Source organism: Pan troglodytes, chromosome 14, assembly GCF_028858775.2.
Source record: "Pan troglodytes isolate AG18354 chromosome 14, NHGRI_mPanTro3-v2.0_pri, whole genome shotgun sequence".
NCBI lineage: Eukaryota > Metazoa > Chordata > Mammalia > Primates > Hominidae > Pan > Pan troglodytes.
Window position 1 is genome coordinate 23,350,713 of NC_072412.2, and position 21,644 is coordinate 23,372,356.

General features: G+C 44.8%; 1 protein-coding gene across 8 annotated transcripts in view; it reads left to right on the forward strand.

The window, feature by feature from the left end:
* Positions 1-21,644, forward strand: part of SPATA13 (spermatogenesis associated 13) — a 328,600-nt gene that overhangs the window by 176,070 nt on the left and 130,886 nt on the right. Inside the window, exon 1 of one of the 8 annotated variants that reach the window (XM_001152034.7) lies at positions 4,298-4,558. The exons of 5 other annotated variants lie outside the window; for them this stretch is intronic. The gene's annotated coding sequence lies outside the window, so the exon portion shown is untranslated. Of the gene's footprint in view, positions 1-4,297; positions 4,559-21,644 lie in introns of those variants that run through there. 2 more of the 8 variants (XM_063791943.1, XM_063791944.1) reach the window with 2 other exon arrangements.

The window sequence follows — 21,644 nt, forward strand, 5'->3', positions numbered from 1 at the left end:
TCTGTACTCTAGTCCTTTGGCCTTGATGACCTATTCCTGGAGGCAAAATGCTTTCCTCTCTGTGCCTCAATTAATTGGGTTTCCCACCACCCCAACAGCCAAATAGATACTTATGTGCTAAGATAATGTGATAAATGCCAAACATTATTCTGTCGTCCTAGGAGGCTTCAAATTAGAGAGAGATCTGCTCTAGTAAACTGTAGAATAAAATATAGCAAACGCACCTTATCCATTCTAATCAATAATGATAGCCACCAGTTATTGAGCATTTGACCACAGGCCAGGCAGTGAGCTGGGACTTTACATACATTATTACACTTAATTTTCACCATAAGATATCACAGATAAGGAGCCGGTCAAAGTGAGGTTATGAAGTTTTCCTAGAACCCACATGGACAGAGAGCAGAAGAGGCTCAGGTTCTCTCCTGCTCTCTTGGGTCTTGCCTTATGTGTCAGAGGCATCTGTGGTTCAACCAACCCCCTTTTGTCCCCTGCCACCTTCACAACCAACAAGATGCTGGAGGCTGCTAGATGAAGATAAAAATGTCAGTGATATTACTGACAAAATCACCTGGAGAATGAGTGCACAATTGTTGCTAATGATCTCTGAGTGACCTCCCAGCTCCTTTGCCTCCGCTTCCCCAACCAGGTCTAGACCTTAAGTTACTCCCTCCAGGTGAAAGTCTGGTCTGTGGCATCCAGACACTGACCCCAGATTTCTCCCAGCCGTAGTCTGGGTGGAAAGGTTAAAAAAGAGTGAATACTCTGTGCTGTTAATAAATTAATAAATCAGGTTATTCTATCAAGGGAGTCTACCAATGGATTTCTCCAACCAGTCAGGTAACTCCTTTTTCTTTTTTTTCCTTTTAATATATTTTTTTGAGATGGAGTCTCGCTCTGTCACCCAGGCTGGAGTGCAGTGGCGCGATCGCGGCTCACTGCAAGCTCCGCCTCCCGGGTTCACGCCATTCTTCTGCCTTAGCCTCCGGAGTAGCTGGGACTACAGGCGCCCGCCACCACGCCCGGCTAATTTTTTTTGTATTTTTAGTAGAGACGGGGCTTCACCGTGTTAGCCAGGATGGTCTCGATCTCCTGACCTCGTGATCTGCCCGTCATGGCCTCCCAAAGTTCTGGGATTACAGGCGTGAGCCACGTGCCCGGCTGGTAACTCCTTTTTCTGCAGTAGAGGGTGGGGCGGAAGCCATACAGGTTACTTTATAGGAGCTCCTCAAAGGAAAAAAACTGAAATGAGGAGAAAGGAGTTTCCTTTCCGCCCTGCACCTCTTGAGAAACCCCTGCTGAATGGAACTTTCAGCAGATGGAATACAGCATTGCTTCTCCCCAACGCTGGGGGAACTCACAGCACTGCTTTGTTCAGAGCATTTTCAAACAGGAGCATGAGATCAAATCCTGGCTCCACTGCTCACCAGCTGTGTGACCTCAGATGATTCGTTCAACCCTTCTAATTTCATTTGCCCCATATATAAAATGAGAAGGATAACTGTACCTCAAGGATTGTCTTGAGGATTTAAGAAAATGATGAATGTAAACAACATGGCATAAGTGTTCAACAAATATTAAGGGAAAGACACATTCTAGTTTTGGAGATGTTGTGTGGAACAACACAAAAAAGCGCGTTAGACTTAGTGAGAGGTGGTAGTTTGTATCCCTAGACATTCTCCTGCAGAAAGCATCAGTGTTGTTAGGACGAACTTGGGTCAAAGTTTTGAATATTCAGGCTCCAGTTAGAGTCTTGAGTACCAAAAGATCAGCAGACAAGAAAAGAGGTCACCGACATTTGGAGGTTCCCACTTGCAGGAAACAACAGAATGCAGATGCCGGCCTTGTCTGCGAGGCTGTGAGTGATGGCGGCCATGTGGATAGAGAGCCATGTTGACAGAAAGCCACTGCGGGAGACCTAGGCTTTTACACAGAGGCCACATTGTGATTCCCGCAGGAATGGTAGAAATGGAAGGAAATTTAGCTATTGCTCGTCCTAATCTCTGACTTAACAGAATGGAAAAGCAAGAATAAGCGTCGGTTGGTGATGTACTCCCGTGATGAACACAGCGGGTTAGAGCCAGGTTGGACTGCGCTGCCTCTTCATGTCAGATCAGTGAATTTTCTCTTGAGCCATCCTGCCTTCCTCTAACAGATTTATAATCTGAACCCAGACATATCTTTTATCCCAGGTGCTCAAAAGGTTTTCACTGAAACCCTGAAAAAAATATTTTTTAAAAGACACGAACTAACAATCAGCAAGCACCTGTATGTGCTAAGTTGCTACTAAGAGCCTTACATGGGCTAAAGTTTTAATTCTCCACCCAATGCAGAGTGAGGTCCCACTGTCACCGGCTCACTGACGAGGAAGCTGAGATTCAGCAAGGTCCAGCACTCGCCCAGGGCTTGTACAGGGCCTCAAGGATGCGGGGGTCTTCAGGTCTAATTGGTATCACTCCACAGAAATCCATTCATCTGAGGGCCAGGCCTGTTTCCCAAGGACATAGTTTGAAATATAGTGTTTTCTTCACTATAAAAAGTATTGCATGTAAATGTTAATAGTGGTTTCCAAGTAGGCAGAAATAACCTTTTGAAACACAATTTTTTTAAAAGAAAAATCAAAATCTGCTCCTCAGATTTGTGCTAATTCTAAAGAGATAATAAAAAACCCCTCAATTTAGACCGTGATAGTCTTTTAAAATAATACTAACATAGATTTCATTTTAGCATTTGTGAGTGCTTCGTGCAGATTTTTTATAGAGTAGAAATAAAATGGAATAGTCAATGATATTAGCCTCACATACTATGTTTCTAAAATTTTCCAAGGTTTGGTTTTTATATTTTTTCAGCTTTAAAAATACATGGTCATTGTTAAAACTTGGGATAATTTCAATAACAATTCAAAGAATTAAATAAAATTTGCCCATATTTCCACCACCCACAGATAATTATCATTAATCTTGGAGTGTGCTTTAATTAATAGACTATTTTTAGAGCAGTTTTAGGTTTAGAAAACAGGAATGGAAAGTACACGGAGTTCTGATGTACTCCCTCACGCCCCTCCCTCCACGCACAGCTGCTTGTACTGACATCTTACATTCGAGTGGCACATGTGTTATGATTGATGGGCCCATGTTGTTACATTAAGATGAACTAAGTCCATGGCTTACAGGAGGCTCATGCCGCATGCTGTACATTCTGTGAGTTTTGAGAAATGCATAATGACATGAAGCCACCATTATAATGTCATACAGAGTTTTTTCAATATTTTAAAAAGCATACATAAAATTAATTTTCACTTTTCATTGGGTAATATAATTTTTGTTTTTTATTTTACAGATTGTGGGTATTGTTCTTTGATTATAAAAGACAATAGACATTTATAAATAATAGTGCTGGCCACTAAATGAATCATCTAAAAAACTACACTTGTAGAAAGCATGCATTTATTTTATGAATTCCATTAGCTGCCTATCAGGGAACATGGAGCACTGGGGCACAGATCCCAGCACAGAAGGGTTTGCTTCTCTTCTGTGGTTTTCATGTCAATTAATGATTAGACCCTGAGCCTCACAAGAAAGGTGATAGGCCTTTGAGTCGGTTTACGGCAACAGTCTACTCAAGACTTGCCCCAGGCCCTGGGAAACATGTAGGTTTAAAAATCCCTACCCTGCGTTTTCCTTTCACAGGGAGTGAACTTCTGGCCCAGGCAGAGGTGAGGCAGTGGGCAGTGGGGCACGGTTGCCCCGGAGATGAGACTGCTCTTCCCGCCCTGGGCGGTGGGGGCTGGCTGGTGGCTGAGGGAACTGTTTTTGTTTGTTTCTTTTTTTAAAAAACGGAGTCTGGCTGTGTCCTCCAGGTTGGAGTGCAGTGGCGCGATCTCGGCACACTGCAACCTCCGCCTCTCGGGTTCAAGTGATTCTCCTGCCTTAGCCTCCTGAGTAGCTGGGATCACAGGCGCCTGTCACCACGCCCGGTTAATTTTTATTTTTATTAGAGACGGGGTTTCACCATGTTGGCCAAGCTGGTCTCAAATTCCTGACCTCAGGTGGTCCGCCCACCTCGGCCTCCAAAAGTGCTAGGATTACAGGCATGAGCCACTGCGCCTGGCAGGGGAACTGTTTTTGATGGGAGGGGGGCCCCGGCGGTGGTTGGTAGTGTGGGGGCGTGGCCGAGGGTGTGGCCTGAGGGAGTGAGCTGACCGGGGGCGTGGCCTGATATGGGGCGGGGGGAAGAGCCGGGCTGGGGGCGTGGCCTGGGGGAGGGAGCCCGCCTGGGGCGTGACTTTATGGGAGCTGGGCTGGGGGCGTGGCCTGGTGGGGAGCGGGGTTGGGGCGTGGCTTGGCTGAGTGCTGCCGCGGCGCGGGAGAAGAGTGTGCGTTGCGCTTTCTCCCGCGGTCGCCCTGCCGGTCGCTGTCTCCGAGGGCGCGCACTGGATCCCAGGCTCCTCCGAGAGTGCGGCGACCTCGGGGCTCCGCCGGCACCGGAGGTGGCTCTGAGGGCAGGGACGCGTTGGACACGCTGACTTTGTAGGCTCCGCCAAGAGGCGCCGCAGGAGGTAAGACGGCTTCGAGCGCGCGGCTCTGCCGGGCGGGCGCGGGCACGGGCTGTTAGGTAGAATACCGGGAGGATTTGAGTCCCAGTGGACTGCCTCGGGGCTTCGGGATGTCCAGCTCCCAGCTGCTTCGCCTCTGCTTCCCCCGCCGGTAGAGGCTACCGGGTGCTCACTTGTTAGGTCCGTGCGCCCGCTCCCTGCCCGGCGGTGGCTCTGCGCCCTCTGGGCCACCCGGCACCATCGCTTTTGGGAGGACGTGCACGTGGTGTTCTCGCAAAAGGCCGTTTCCAGCCGGACGCCTGCAGGGAGGTCGCCTTGTAACTTCACCCGCGCTCCCAGCTCGCGGGGCCTGGCCTACAGGGGCGGCCGTGGGGGCGGCAGAGTCTGGGGAGCCTGGCGCGGCGGAACCCTGTAATGCTCTGCTCCCTCGGGTGGCGTGGCTGGTGCCTCCGGGGACCCGGAGCGGTGCGGTTGGAGAGCTTAGTTTAGAAAGCAAGTTTCTCTTGGTACCAGCGGAGTCTCGTTCCAGGGGAAAGATTTTGGGACCCGGTGCCCATCGTCTGTGGACTGCAGGGAATGCACTGGCGGAGTTGGTTTGGTCCCATTCTGTGCAGGAGGTGGGGGAATTGGTACTCCAGCCCCAGGCAGGTAGAAGCCCGCGCTGCTGCCAGCGTCAGGGGGAGCTCGGGTGACTTGGGCTGGGCCACCCATCTGACTGCAAGGTTACAGAGCTTGAGCAAATTTCCCCTCCCTCCAAGTGCAGGAAAACCAAACCAAAGCAAGCAAACAAAACCCTGTGGGTCATTTGCTTCCCAGCATTGCATAGGGATGTGGATAAATAGAATAATACTGTGAATTTATTCAGCTCTTGTTCCCATGGCTTCCCATAGCCTTATATTATGCACCTCCCCCTGCCAGGATTTTCTCTGTCCCCACCTTCGGTTTTTGCTGCCTCGTGTTTTCTTCTCTGTGAACCTTTCCTGGTCTCCCAGCGATTTGCTCTCCTTTATTCCCCTTGCTAACAGGCGGAGAAATCTCACTCCTTTTCTTTTTCCACCTTTCCCAACAAATTCTCCTTTTTTCCTAATGTCCGCCTCCCCCGTCTTGCAAACTTCCTCACTGCATTATTCTCGGGGTGCCTGTGATGCACCCTCCCTGTTCTCTGCCCTCCTCCCGCCCTTTAGAGTTTCATGTGGCTTTGTCTTATTATCCCATATCCTAATTCTCATCTACCTCCCTTGGCCCCCACGTTTGCCATCTGCCTCCACCCAGTTCTCCCATCTCCTTCCTTATTTGTGCTCCCGTGCATATGCAGGTTTCTTCCTTGTTTCCCCATGTTTCTCCCACAGGTGCTTTCTTCCCTTTGCCCTACTTCTCCCTGGCAGGCGCTCTGCCCAGCCACAGCCTGCCCCGCCTGCAGGGCACACCTTGCCTCAGTGCCTTCTGCTGCGGTTTTCCATGCTCCATCAGCATCCCTGGGTTCCTTGTGTTCTTCCAGTCCGCCCTCTGTCACCTTGCAGACGGCTTTCTCTCCGAATGTCTGCAAGTGTCAGAGGCGAGGAGTGGCAGCTGCATCTCTGCAGGAGGACTCTGGATTTCAGGACCCTCCCTTCTGCCACTGCTTCTGACTGATTGTTTTCTTATTGAAGTCGTATCCTCTACATAGTTCTAGAATTAATGTCAATATTGATGTTAGGTAGCATTTACCAAACTCTGGGTGTGTGCCAAGCACTGTTCTGAGGGCTTAACGTGCATCAGTACTCATTTAAAATCCTCCACACATCCCTATAATGTAGGATCTACTACTGTCCCCATTTGACAGATGAGAAAAGGAAGGCTCAGAGGAGATAACCGGCATGGCTTCTTGCCACTGCCTAGCAGTGGAGGCCCTCTTCTCACCAGACAGTGGAGCTTCCCTGCTGGGTGACCTCTTGAACTCAGGCATGCCTGGAGTTTAGCTTTGGAAAGGAGGTTGTTATTTGACATGTTTTATTTAGTCTGCAATGTACACCAGTGGAGGACACGAATTCTATACCTGTAGGACAGTGCATGGAGAAAAACCTAATGCCGGCTGTCCCTCAGAAAGCCTGGGGCCAGTGCCTGGGCTGTCACCTCATCCATGCTATCAGTCTACTTTCCCTCTTAGCCACAGGAAGCCCTGAAGAAAGTGGCATAAAAATGACCTGGCTGGGCACAGTGGCTCATGCCTGTAATCCCAGCACTTTGGGAGGCCGAGGTAGGAGGATTGCTTGAGCCCAGGAGTTCAAGACCAGCTTAGGCAGCATAGCAAGACCCCATCTCTAAAAAATAAAAATAAGAAATCAGCTGGTTGTGATGGCGCACTCACCTGTAGTCCCAGGTACTCAGGAGGCTGAGGTGAGAGGATCTCTTGAGCCTGGGAGGTTGAGACTGCAGTGAGCTATGATTTTGCCACTACACTCCAGCCTGGGTGACAGAACGAGAGACTCTGTCTCTAAAAAAATTAAATTAAATTAAAAAAGAAGACTACTGCCAGCTGTCTCCTCCCGTGCATTGAGAGTTCCGTTTCACTTTAGCTGGACAGATCTTTATGGTCTCTGTTAGCTGTGTGACTGTATGAGTCTTATTTATATCCATGTCATTATGTAATCTTAAAGCCTTGTCCAAACATTTCTTTTTTAGTCTTTATCTTCCTAAGAGTTGGAGGCAAGTAGTATTTCTACTTTACAGATACTGAAGCAGAGCATGCACCTTGATAGCTGAAAGGGACTTTATATTCTACAGACGAGGAAACTGTGGTCCAGGGAAATAAAATGGCATATTCAAGGGAAAGCAGCAGGACAAAGTTGGCTCTAAGGCTTCTCTGGTTCAGGGCTCAATGCCTGGCCCTATAGCTTGGTAGGTTGACCTCTCTGTTTGCTGCTGAAAGCAACAAAGTTTCTTTCCCTTTCCTTTCCCTTGAGCTAAGAGGCATTGGAAGGTTTCACTTAGAAGGGGAACTCATCAGTGCTTTCCTTTCTTTTTTGTCTGAAAACTAAACATTTAAGAAATGTTTGCCTATGAGACATGTAATAGCATAAATGGGATCATAACATCACAGTGATATAAATTCAAATGTTTTAGAAAGAACTATCATTGTTATTTCTAAAACACCAGGAAGGAACACCAAAGGTACATGGTTTTCTTGAGGGAAACCATATAATACATGGCAATTTGAAAATCAGTACCTGGAATGTTTAATTGTATTTTACATTTGTGGAGAGAAATGCGTTGGTGCAAAGTGCTTACCTGATTTTCTTCATCTTTGCATCACAAATAAAAGAGCAGTAAAGGGGGAGCATAGAGTAGGTTGCTGTTTTTCTGTTGGCCTCTGCTGTACCCACATCCTTCTCTGGACTCCCACTGAGCCCCCTTGCTCCTGCCTCTGCTCCCTCCCTGTTTAATGCCTCTTTTGGCTCCCCAGGGAACCTGCAGTGTATTGTTGAATTGTGATGCTCACCTCCTCCATATCAGCCTGTCTTGACAGAATGAAACCCTGATGCCCTGAGGCAGGCATCCTATGTGATGGCTTCACCCCTCCCTCCTAGGATGAGATGGGTGATCAGGTACCATCCTGGGGAGAAGGGAGGAAGCATTTGCGTGAGGTATCCTCTGTGTTCTGTGGTTTAGGTGAGGATGGTTATAACTGAGGAGCGAGTTAAGTTTCAGTGCTCCCTAAATGAGATGGAGGTTCAGAGAAGCTGTCGTGGCCAGAGCCCCATAGTAAGTGGCAAGACAGACTGGACCCCGGGCTGCCTGGCTTAGGAGATCCACCTGCATCCCTCGGTGTGTCTGTCTTGCCTCTAACCTGTAACTCCCTGAGGCAGAAACGGCACCGCAGAACCTTTCACAACATCGATAGCTCCTGCGTGCTGAGCTGAAGGTGAAGCTGGAGAGGAGAGACCAGGGGACCAGGGGACCAGGGGACACGAGCCTGAGGGCTCAGAGGAGTTCCCAGTACAGCCCTCGTGCTCACTTCGGGGTTGTGGACGATGCCCTCTGTGCCTGGAAGAACCCTGGGGAGCTGTGGCAACACCGCAGAATGCAAGGAGAATGGCGTCTGTGTTTCCTGTATATGTATGTGGTTGTGGCCATGTGCTGTGGTCAGGATGTCAGCTTTGGTGGACACAGGTAATGGCCGTCCTGTGGTCATCATGTTCCACCATCTCAGAAATGGGGCTGTTGCTTCAGTGAACCAGGACCTTAAAGGACCTGACTTCTTGGTGAGCAATCACTTCCACCCATTTCCCTGAAGCAGGACTGCCCTAGTCTTTGTGGAATCATGAGAGCGCAGACATTGTCACTTGAGGGATTCTGTGCCTGCCTCAGAGTGTCTTCCGCTCCAGCATGCCAGGTCTGCCCTGAAGACCCACCAGCATCCATCTGCACCCTCCAAGAGGACTCTACCTTTCCAATCCAGGAGAGGAGAAGGGCCAGCCTTTCCCCTCCACCCCCATTCATACCAGAGCAGGCTTTGTTTCTTAACACTGGCAGGCTCTCCTTAGAGAGAAGTAGAGCACAGGTCCGAAATGGCCAGACTAGAGAGTTTCAGTGGAGGGAGGCGAGCTGCCTTCCTGGGTTCCTGGGCCACCCAGTCTCCTGCCCTCTTCTCCTCTCTCAGCCCTTCCCGGTTGCACCCCCCACCCACCCCAACTCCAACTTTAGCAGCAGGAAAGGGGACATCTTTACCCACTGTCTGGGACAGATGCACTGGGAGGGCAGGCTTTTATTGTCTTATTCCAATGGGGGCAGGAGGCTGGCAATGAGATGTGTTTGTGGTATTGCTGATCAGAACGTTGATCACATCTTTTGCAGAAAATGTTGCTCTGTATGATAGGAACAGTCCATTGTACTTGAGTGTTAATGCGACAATTCAGTCTCATTACACAGGATTCTGAGCTCAGGCCCTAGCTCTTAGTCACCATGAGTGATGTAGAGATAGGTAAATGTGCCCTGAGTCCTAAACAACTTGCACATGTACTTTTAAACACATCCGGGTTGTGTATTGTGACTCTATAGCTAAAAGAAAAATAGCCTCTGGTTCAGAAATGTGCTCCACTTCCACCCTTCCTGGGGGGTGGAGTGCTCTTCTGTAACATATAAAAGTCTTTCTCATTCATCAGGAATGGCCTATTTAGGGATTTATGTGGATTTGCAGATTCTGCTATCACAAGTGTAATACCGATGATACTTCATGCTGGTTTGTAAGCATAAATGTATATGTAATACTTACTGTGTTTATCTTTTGTGTACTAGATGCTGAAGATGGAGAGATTGATCAGAGACAGTCCCATTTTCATGAAGAGACTCATATTCTTGTCTAGAGGGAGAGGCCCATATGTAAAAGCAAAGCAGTGAAAAGTAGTGAGTGTGGCAGTCAGTTAGGGGAGAAGATGAGAGTTCAAAGATCCAGGAAGACTTCCTGGAGGAGGAGCTGAGTCCAGTGTGGGCTGAATCCTAACAGAGGAGTGAGCAATTAGGGAAGGAGCTGACAAAGGAAAACCTTCTAGCCCTGGGGGACAGCGTAAACAGAGGTGAGGAGATGGGCTCCAGCTTGGTGACTTGAGGGACGCTTGAACATCTGTATCACTATAGCCCCAAGCGCATCAGTCATGACTGAGTCTGTGTGCCTAGGGCATGGTTCTAGCATCAGCAACACTTGGGGGTTTGTTAGGAAAGTAAATTCTAGGGCTCCCACCAGACCTATAAATTAGTTCTGTGAGTGGGGCCCAGCAATCTGTTTTTTAACATGCCTTCTACATGTTTTTCAACCACAGAAATATTTGAAAGCCGCTGTTTTAGAGCATATGCTTCCTGGAGGCTCTGAACAGCTACTCTCCATGACTGCCTCATAGTATTTGCAGAGAATGGTAATCCTCTTTTATGAGGGCATTAATCTCCTTCACGAGAGGGGAGCCCCCATGATTTAATCAGTTCCAAAAGGACCCACTTCTTCACATCATCACCTTGGGGTTTAAATTTCAACATCAAAATTTTGGAGGGACACATACATTCAGACCGTAGCAGTTCCCATCTCTCAGGGTTTCAAAACCTTTGCTGCATGTTTGAATTACCAGGGTGCCTTTAAATACATTGGTGCCTACTCCTACCTTCAAATGTTATGATTGGTTTGGGGTATGACCTATGTGTTGAAATTTTTGAAAGCTTCCCAAGCGTAGTCAAGTTTGGGAACCACTGTCATAGGTGAGGATTCCATAAATTGATCCTTGTAAAATGCCAGAGTGTCCTGGCCATCACACAGGAAGTGCTTTGTGTGTGTGTCTCTCTGGTGGTGGAGGCAGTGATGGTTCTGTGATAGGAGGAGGTGGTGGTGGCACCACGTCTGTTGTGTAATGAATGCTCGTTCAGTGTTGAACATGTGCCAGTTTGGACATGGTCGTGGTCCTCTCCTTTGGTCTGAGAGTTGGGAAGTAAGACAGCTCCAGTGTGGTGGATCTGCACAGCTAATTCTGTAAACTAATCCCAGGCAAAGATACAGAAGATGATGCTGCCAACAGAGAACACAGGGCCCACAGGCCAGCCTCCCCAGCACCTGGCACCATTTTCCTCACCTCTCAACAGTACAAGCTTGAATTCTGAACAGCCAGGTTCTAAAATCGTGAAGTACCAATACTTCTGTGTGAATAGTGTGAATGGGAATATTATATGAATCGGGTGCCCTAGGATTTTGTACCTTCTCCAACCAATCAGTTGCAACCAAGTGCCAGTTTACACACATACACACTCACTCACTCACTCCATCTCTAGACTTGGCCTTGCTGTGGCAAGTGATCTGTCTTCTAGGGTCTAAATTTCATTGTTATAAACCATGTATTTCTAAACATTATTGGAAAGAGTGTATAATCTTTTTGTATTTCTTGTCCCATCATGAATATTCATTCTTCCTTCATTCATTGTTTTATTCATTCAGCAAATGTTGAGCAACTGCATCGGCCCTGACACTGAGCTCACAGTTTTATCCCTTTTCCTACTGTGGAGACATAAACATGTTTCTCTCTCTGTCAGCATGGACAAAGTAGGGTTTTTTTGGTCTTAATTTATAATGGTAGCCTTCTCTATTTCTGCCTCTTTATGACGTAATTATTCAACTTTTAATAATACAACATCTGAAGGACATTTTTCATGTCGACTTCATGAGCCTTCTGTGAACCCTGCTGAGATTAATTAAATCAAACCCCATGCAGCAATTATCCTAAAATATCCCGACAAGTTATTAAAACTGAGTTTACCCAGGACTGTAAGACTTGAGTAAGTGACCCATAGCCGGTGCCCTTGGAATGAAGCCTGGGATCCAGTTTAATTTCTGTCAGTTTCTAATTTCTTTTAGTGCAGAATCAGTCCTGGTAAGGTGGTTGAATTAATGACATACATGAAAAATATGTGAATTCATGTCTCGAGTTTATGATTTGCTCTCTTTCTGTGAAAAAGATAGATTATGTTTTTGGTTTTGTTTTGCCCTGCCAGCTTCCAAGTAACCACTTACTGTTAAATTGGCCCCAGTACACTTCAGTGTTTGTTGCAAATGGAAAGAATTGATTCACTATATTTTTTTCTGCTGCTGAATCACTAAGCAAAACTCTACCGCTGGGGAAACTTTTGTATCGCAGCACACAAGCAGCCCAGTATGATGGTAAAGACCAACCTCCATTGTGTGGTCTTACCATTGTCACTCGCGTTACCCACGGACTGAATAGGGTTTAGAAATACAGGCCTTCAAAGGAATTGCCGTTGCTTAAATGTTCCACGGCTGCTTCTGAAATAACATCCCTCCAGCCCTCATTCAAAACAAGAAAGAAGGAAGGGCATATATTAATATCTGCAACTTCAGTGATATTCAAAAGTATTATATATTTAAATAAGGAAAGTTAAAATCCATTTTAATTTTAAAAATTTGAAGTTAAATAATTCAAAATATACTAAAAAATAAAAAGCCCACACAGTATTCTTTAAATGGTATGTTTTACCATCTACCAGACCTGCTTTCTACCTTTGACTTTTCTTTTTTGTTGTTTTCTTTTCTTCTTTTTTAGATTTTCTATCAGATTCAATACATTTTACTTTTCTAAAACAAATCTAAAATCCCCAGAGTGGCCTGCTAGGCTTGGCTTACTAAAGAGCCTGCTTGTGTTGCCAAGTTAGGATTAGCCTGGCATTGGGGTCTCTGCGTGTCCTTGGGCCACGCTGTCAGAACTTTGGTTTCCTGCCCTTCCTAGAAAAGGCTTGGGCTCTTCACTCGGTGGTTGCCTGAGTTCCAGCTCTTGGCTGTGGCCTGTGGTTGGAATGTGATGGAACACGAATGGTGTGCTTGTTATACCAGGCTGATGTGGAGTGAGGTGCTAACCCCGGAAAGCTCCCCTTGAGTTGAGTCTTAGACTCCTGGCCTCACTGTAGATTAAACAGTGGGATTCTGGGTAAGGAAAAGTGGCAGCTTCTTCTGACCATTTTATTTTTTCATGACAAGTCGTAAGGTGTGAGTACACTGGTTTCAAAATCAGTCTGGGTTCTATTTGTTGTATTTCTGACTGCTGTCCTCACTGACCGGCATTGAGATAAACAGCTCGAAAGCAGACACCTTCTCCAGACTCTGCCCTGGAAATGAGTTGGGACCTGCAGGCTGCCCTATAACTTCCCTTCCCGAGGTCATGTGGCTCCGGCAGCATCAAGATGGGGGTCTGGCACAGGTGCCCGGTGTCGCTTCTCAGCGGGAACTCAATTCTTTCCTCCTCTTCTAGTCTCTCTCCTCTCACTCAAGCTCTCTGCAGAATGGGAGGTGAGGGAAGAAGGTAACTCCTGCAGACCTTTCCTCTCAGTCTAGAGTCTTCTGCTTCCAGAGGTTTCAGGTGGCTCAGTGAGTCCCCACTCTCCTCTCCTGCCTGGCTGCTCTGCCTGCAGACTCCACTCGGCATTAGGAAAAATACTCAGGGCATGAGCACTTCTGTGCCATGAACACCTGCCTTCTGATACGGAGATTGTCTTGGAGGAGAAAGCAAGAACTCTCCCTGCTTTTTCTCATCCTTATTTTAAATGTGACGTCTTCATACAAAGTTCTCATCCCTAGAGAGTTCCAAACCAGATAGCTTTAGGCAGTACACAGAAGTGAGAATGGTTTGACAGTACAAGGTCCCATCTTCAGTTTACCACATTAGGCCTCAAATATCTGCAGGGGGATAGGTCAAATCATGCTCCAGCCACTGCCTCAGTATGTCTGATTTGGTAGCATAGTTCCTTAAATTTCCACACTAGCATCTCTGAAGTAACTTGATCACATTGACTTCCTGAGGGCTACTTTTAAGCCTGCTGTGATTAATGAAATCAAACCCCACACAACAATTATTCTAAAGCATAGTGGCTTATTCAGTTTCAGTGCATGCCCATCTGCTGGGCTGGAATCGTCCAAATGGATGACTGCATTTTTGTTGATGTCCTACCATAGGAGTCTAGTAGCCTTTTTAAATTTTTGTGGGTGGACACTACTCATCTCCTTCAGTTTCTCTCTCATTCTGGGATGAGGAATCTCTAAATGAAGAAGGAATTGTCTGTCGTCAGCAAGAGGTGCTACTTTCTATTTCTAGGCTTTCGTGGAAAGTCTCCTGTGGAAGCGCCATCCCCTCTGCAGATTGTCCTCAATCTGTTGTCCTCAGATTGAGGCTTTTGAAGAACACTCTGTGTGAATTGGAACACCTTTCTCCTGAGATGAAGATAATGGGTATCTGTGCCAATCAGTCTGGCATAAAAAGATCATTATGCAAAGAGACTGGTTTAGCAAGAGGATTCCTGGGCCCTTGTTCCCCAGAACTGGGACAGCCACCCTCTCTGGGTGTACTTTCAGATCCACTGAAAGACCTGGAAGCACCCTTTTAGTCATTGAGAGACAATTTACAAACAACAGCAACTCCGAAAAGTATAGGTTTATATGATTCCTTGTTGGGAACAGAAGAGTGTTCTTTGATGGGATTGTTTTAAAAGAACTGGAATGTCCAGTGGCCAGTTACACTTGCATGGTTATTCTCTTCCCTCTGTAAACTCATCAGTGCGGGATTCAGAAAGAACAAGCATGGAACACATTCCTCCATGCCCCTTCTTTCTGAATCCTGCAGTGACGAGTTTACAGAAGGAAGACAATTTGCATGGAATTTTAGTTGGAAATATATTTTCCCATTCGAAGGACCCTACAACATCAAACGAGTGAGACGTTCAACAGCCGCTGACTGCTCACTAGAGCTGGGTGGTTTTAGATCCCCAGGAAATGGCTGTCGTGCCATCTGAGCATGAGGCACTTGGAAAGCAGTGCCCATCACTGCCTCATGTGTTCAGCGCTGTCATTTTTAAGAGATGAAGGAAGATGGTGAAGTCGTGACCCTCGTCTCAGAACATGCAGGTCAGATCTGACAACACCTGCTGCTTCCATGGGGAGGGTGGAGTGAGGAGAACTGGTGCTGGGAATGCTGATGCCATCACACGTGTCTCACATACGGTTTCCTATTGAATGACAGTAGCCATGTCCTACTTCTCTCCCACCTACAGTGTCCTGCAGATGACAGTGGGAGTGCCACAAGGATGGGTGAATGGAGCAGCATACAGGGCTGATAATTACAAATGGCCCAGCAAGGAGGTGGCCACGTGTGCTTGCTGGTGCCCCACTGGGTCAGCTGTGCTGACTTCCACATGTTCAGACAGACTTCTGCATTTGTCCTTGTATCAGTGGTGAGGTTTGGCTATTCAAGAAAAAGCCTGTAAGATAATTTTGAACTTGCAGATTAATGGCATACCCAAACCTGGTGATTGGTTATGTGAATAACAAAGTTTTGGTGCATAGATGAGTTTCCTCAGCTGGAGGAACGTTGGGAAAATCAACATCTGACACAGAAGAGGCAGAACTGGTTGGCCTAAGAAAAGCGTAGGGATTTGAAAGTTAAGGCAGTATATAATTGTATCAGCAAATACCTCAAAATTCTTATTTATCAGTGTTTTAAATTTAACTTTTCATTTTTAGATCATTCGGAGGGGTTACTCAGATTCTCCGAATGATGACATCTTGCAAGACTGTACTACAGTGGTGGAACTAAGGATCTTGACGTGGATATGGTCAAGATGCAGAACTTTCCCATCACCACAGGATCCCTCCTGCTTGTCCATGCACACTCACTAAGGCCACACCTAGTTTCCTCTGTCCCACCCCTGCCTTTCTCCCTGAGAGCCACTACTTTATTCTCCATATAATTTTATCCTTTCAAAAATATTATGAAATCGGAATGTTTGGGATTGGCTTTTTTCACTCAGTGTTATTCTCCGATGATACTAATACTCTTTCAGACATGTGGTTTGCAAATGTTTTCTGAATCAGTGGCTTGGCTTTTCAGCCACTTAGCAAGGTCTTTTGTAGAATGAGAGTTTTTCATTTTGATGAGGTCCAGTTTATCAGTTTTTCCTTTAATGGATGATGCTTTTGGTACCAAGTCTAAGAACTCCGTCGTAGTCCTAGATCCTGAAGGTTTTCTTTTGTGTTTTTTTCTAAAACTTTCGTGGTTTTTCATTTTACAGTTAAGTCCATGATCCATTCAAGTTAATTTTTGTAGCAGGCATGAGATTTAGGTCAGTGTTTTTTTCTTGGCCTGTAGATGTCTAATTGCTCTAGCACTGTTTGTTGAAAAGACATCCTTCTTGCATTCAATTGGTTTTGCTTCTTTATCAAAAATTAGTTGGTTTTATTTATGTGGATCTGCTTCTGGCTTATTTACTCTGTTCTTTTGATCTATATGTCTGTACCTCAGCCAGTATCACAGTCTTGATTACCACAGCTGCATACATCTTGAAATTGGATAGACCTGATTTTAAAATTGTTTTAGCTAGCTCCCTTCCCTTTCTGTATTAATGTTAGAATAGTCGTCTCTCCATCAACATAAAATCTTGCTGGGATCTGATGGTGATTTTGGGTAGAATTGACATCTTTACTATGTTAAGTTTCCAATCAGTTAACACAGTGTGTCTCTTCATTTATTTTATCTTTTTTGATTAGTTTCATCAGCATTGTACGGCTTTCAGCACACAGGTTTCATACACATTTTGTTAGATTAACACTTAAGTAGTTCATTTTTTTTGAGTCATTAGAAAGTGGTATTATTTGGGAGGCCGAGGCGGGCGGATCACGAGGTCAGGAGATCGAGACCATCCTGGCTAACACGGTGAAACCCCGTCTCTACTAAAAATACAAAAAATTAGCCGGGCGTGATGGCGGGCGCCTGTAGTCCCAGCTACTCGGGAGGCTGAGGCAGGAGAATGGCGTGAACCCGGGAGGCGGAGCTTGCAGTGAGCCGAGATCGCGCCACTGCACTCCAGCCTGGGCGACAGAGCGAGACTCCGTCTCAAAAAAAAAAAAAAAAAAGAAAGTGGTATTATGTAAATATATACTTTTTGAGACACAGTCTTGCTCTGTCATCCAGGCTGGATTGCAGTGGTGCAATCTTGGCTCACTGCACCCTCCGCCTCCTGGGTTCAAGCGATTCTCCTGCCTCAGCCTCTTGAGTAGCTGGGAATATAGGCATGTGTCACCAGGCATGGCTAATTTTTTGTATTTTTAGTAGAGATGGGGTTTTGCCATGTTAACCGGGATAGACAATTGATTTTTAAAATGTTTGGCTTGTATCCTGCAACCTTGTGGAACTCACTCATTAGTTCTTAGTTGTGTGTGTGTGTGTGTGTGTGTGTGCGTGTTTGGTAGATTTCTTGATATTTTCTATGTGGGCAGTCATGTCATGTACAAATGGAATGCCTTTATTTCTTTCTTTCCCATCCATACGCCTTTTATTCCCCCCCGTCCCCCAACCTTTTTTTTTTTTTTGGCCTTATTGCACTGGCTATGGCATCCTGTCCTTCACCATTAAGCATAATGTTAGCTTTAGGGTTTTCTATAGATGTTCATTATCAAGTTGAGGATGTTCCCTTCTATTCCTGTCTCTCTAAAAAGGTTTTAAACTGTGAAGAATGGGTGTTGAATTTCATCAAATGCTTTTTCCGTAACAGTTGATGTGATTGTGTGGTTTTTCTTCTTCAGCCTGTTAATATGCTGGATTACACTGATTAATTTTCAAATACTGAATCAGTCTTGGATCCCTGGAATAAACCCAAATGGAATGAAGCCCATTTGGTCGTGTGAATAATTATTTTATATGTATTGCTGAATTCTGTTTTGTTAAGCATTTTTGTGTTGTATTCATGAGTGAAACTGGTTTGTAGTTTTCTTTTTTTGTACTGTTTTGATCAGGTTTTGGTACCAGGGAAATATCACCTTCATAAAATGAGTCAGGAAATGTTCCTCTTTCATTTCCCGGAAGAGGTAGTGTAGAATTGGTGTTAATTCTTTTTAAGCATTTGGTAGAATTCTCCAGCAAAACCACCTGGGCATAAAGATTTCTCTTTTGAGGGTTTTGAAATTACAGATTCACTTTCCTTAATGGTTAAGGGCTGTTGAAGTTATCTTTTCACATTGTGTGAGTTGTGGTAGTTTGTGTTTTTAAAGAAAGCGGTCCATTTTGTCGAAGTTGTCAAGTTGGTGTGTGTAGAATTGCTCGTATTATCAGTCTTTTCAAAGAACAGCTCTTTGTTTAATTGTTTTTTTCTATTGATATTTGTTTTTAATTTCTTTTATATCTGCTCTTACCTTAATTCTTTCTTTCTTCTGCTTGCTTTAGGCTTATTTTGCTTTTTTTTTTCTAGATTTTTGAAGTGGGAGATTAGATTGATTTGAGATGATTCCTCTTTTCTTATATGAGCATTTCGTGCTATCAGTTTCCCTCACAGCACTGCTTTCGCTATGTTCCACACATTTTTATGTGTTGCATTTTCATTTTCATTCAGTTAAATATATGATTAAAAATTTCCTTTTATTTTATTTTTTATTATCACTTTTTTGAGACAAAGTCTTGCTCTGTCACCCAGACTGGAGTATAGTGGCGCGATCTTGGCTCACTGCAACCTCCGCCTCCCAGGTTCAAGCTATTCTCCTGCCTCAGCCTCCCAAGTAGCTGGGACTACAGGTGTGTGTCACCACACCTGGCTAATATTTGAATTTTTTTAGTAGAGACAGGGTTTCACCATGTTGGCCAGGCTGGTCTTGAATTCCTGACCTCAGGTGATCCACCTGCCTTGGCCTCCCAAAGTGCTGGGATTACAGGCGTGAGCCCCTGCACCCAGCCTAAAAGTTTCCCTTTAGAGTTCCCCCTTGACTTGTGGATTATTTAGAAATGTGTTGTTTCATATCCAGATGTTTGGAGATTTTTTTGTTAACTTTCTGTTACTGATTTCTAGTTTAATTCCATTACGGTTAGAGAACACACTCTATATGATTTCAATTCTTTTAAATTTGTTGAGGTTTGTATGGCCCGGGGTATTGGTCCATCTTGATATATGTTCCCTGGGTACTTGAAAAGAATGTGTATTCTGATGTCCTAGGGTGGAGTTCTGTAGCTCTCTAATCCTTTTGGTCGAGGGCATTAATCCTGCAGTGGACTGTTTTGCTACAGACTCAGTAGTGATGCTTGTTTTTTTGTTTTTTTAAATTTGTTTTTGTTGTTGTTGTTGTTTTGTTTTGTTTCTTTGGCAGAAAAAAGGAAAGTGAAGTTTGGATAGCAGATAACTTGAAATCATAGTGCCTAGCAAACATAGGGAGGCTAAAAGTCTACATTGCCAATTTAGGGCAACTTTGACAAGGAGAGAGAAGAGTTAGTGTTCTCTATTGATAATTTAGGTACCAAAGAGGGGCCATTTCATCGCACCATTGTTTTAGAATTAGAAACTCTGAAGAAAACCCAGCTTGATCTCAAAATCAGAGTCCAGACAGCTAAACTTGCCAGTTAGGGCTGGAAGAAAGGGATGTGTTTCAGAGTTGTCTATCTAGATTTCTTGTTGAGTAATGTTTATGAGTAACTACCTTAATGTTTACCAAGTATTTATTTAATTACCAGTTTAATTAGACTTAGAACAGGGAAATGGATCATTACTATAAAAGCTAGGTTATTCATCTCTTCTAAACAGTTTGTTGACTACCTCCTCTGTTCCAGACATAGTGCTAGTCCCTGAGGATATAAAAATAAACTAGAGAGACACGGATCTAGGTGTCATTTTTCTTCTCCCACAGGAGAGAAACTTTAGAAATCCCAGTGGCTTCTATGCAGAGCGATTACTAGAAAACATAAATAAATTTCTCCTTGAAGATTATTTTAGTTGCAAATAATGCAGCCTAAATTTGAAAAGCGATAGTTAAAATACTCTGCAGGAAAACTACTGCATGTTTTATGACATGCTAACAGAGTCACCTTCAACTCAAAACACAGCATCCTCTGCGTGTCTCCTGTCTGCTGGGTACTGGAGCAGGCGTGGGGGATCTGAGCTTGCTCAGCTCCTGGTGTATGCTTCTTTCTTAAGTGTGATTGTTACAAAGGTAGAGTCCAAGTGTAAATTTCTTAGGCTTTATATCCATTTTTTGTTTTATTTCTTGAGAAATTGAAGCCTCCATGTACACTGCAAAAAGTTACTTATGCCTGTCTTTTCCATAACACAATTTTATAAGGACTATCGACATAAGTCATGTTGAACTTAAACAGATCTGGTGTCAGTACTAAAGCTGTTGATGTTTTGTAAACACACCATTAGTTTAACCCATTTTATTTACCAGTTACAACTTTGGAAGGGCAGCAAAGACCTTGATCTATTACTTTTCATGTAATCTATACAGAAAAGTTGGAAAATACAGCCAAATAAATCATAGTATTTGCTCTTTTTCCCCATGATGTCACAGTTTCCTTTTAATTTCTGCTTTTCAGATCACAAAAACATGTTATTTTCCCAGCAAACTAGATCCTTTGATTAATGGGACCAGGCAAGTCCAAGGACAGATTAAGCACGCTGGGTCCTGGCAGGAGTCCCAGAAATGACCCTCAGTCAGCCTTCTTTCTCTCACCTTGGACCTGTTTCATTGAATTTACTGTGTTTTCTGTGAAAGTGGAGCTTGGTAATTTCTCTAAAGAAGTTCACATATCTGAATGAATAATGAAATGATTGATTAGCTATTAATTATTAATAGATAACAAGTTCATGCTGTAGTATGTAATTTTTTTTTTCTTTTGAGATGGTGTCTTGCTGTGTCACCCAGGCTCACTGCAACCTCCACCTCCTGGGTTCAAGGGCTTCTTGTGCCTCAGCTTTCTGAGTAGCTGGGACCACAGACGTGTGCCACCACGCGCAGCTTATTTTTGTATTTTTAGTGGAGACAGGGTTTCGTCATGTTGGCCAGGCTAAGTCTCAAACTCCTGACCTCAGGTGATCCACCAGCCTTGGCCCCCCAAAGTGCTGGGATTACAGGCACGAGCTGCCGCACCCCGCCTGTAGTATATACTTTTGTTAGTGAGCCTCCTTTCTCTCTAGTACAAAAAGGAGTTGAAAATTACATTGTCAATTCTGTTTCTTAATTATTCCTTAATTAATCAAAGAATAGTGGACACAAACGTTGCTTTACTTCTCTGACTCAGTTACTTTTAACAATTAAGAAATTTTTAATAGATATGTGAAAAAAAGAGATCAGATACTTTCATAATAATTTAGGCATATGTCAGTGTGTCTGGCTGTGCCTGGCTAGAAATTATAAATTTATTTCTTACAGCTCTGGAGGCTAGGAAGCCTAAGACAGAGGTGCCAGCAAATTCACTGTCGGCGTGAATGCCTGCTTTCTGGTTTATAAATGGTGCCTTCTCACTGTGTCTTCATATGGTGAAGGGGGCAAGGGTTGTCTCTCTTAGGCCTTTTTAATTTAATTTTTATTTTTTTAGACACAGTCTCACTCTGCAATCGTAGTTCACTGGAGCCTCAAACTCCTGGGCTCAAGTGATTCTCCTGCCTCAGCCTCCCCAGTAGCTGGGACTACAGTTGCATGCCACCATGCCTAGCTAATTTTTTAAATTTTCTGTAGAGACAGGGTCTCCTATGTTGCCCAGGCTGGTCTTGAACTTAAGTGATCCTTCCACCTTGGCCTCCCAAAGTGTTGGGGTTACAGGCATGA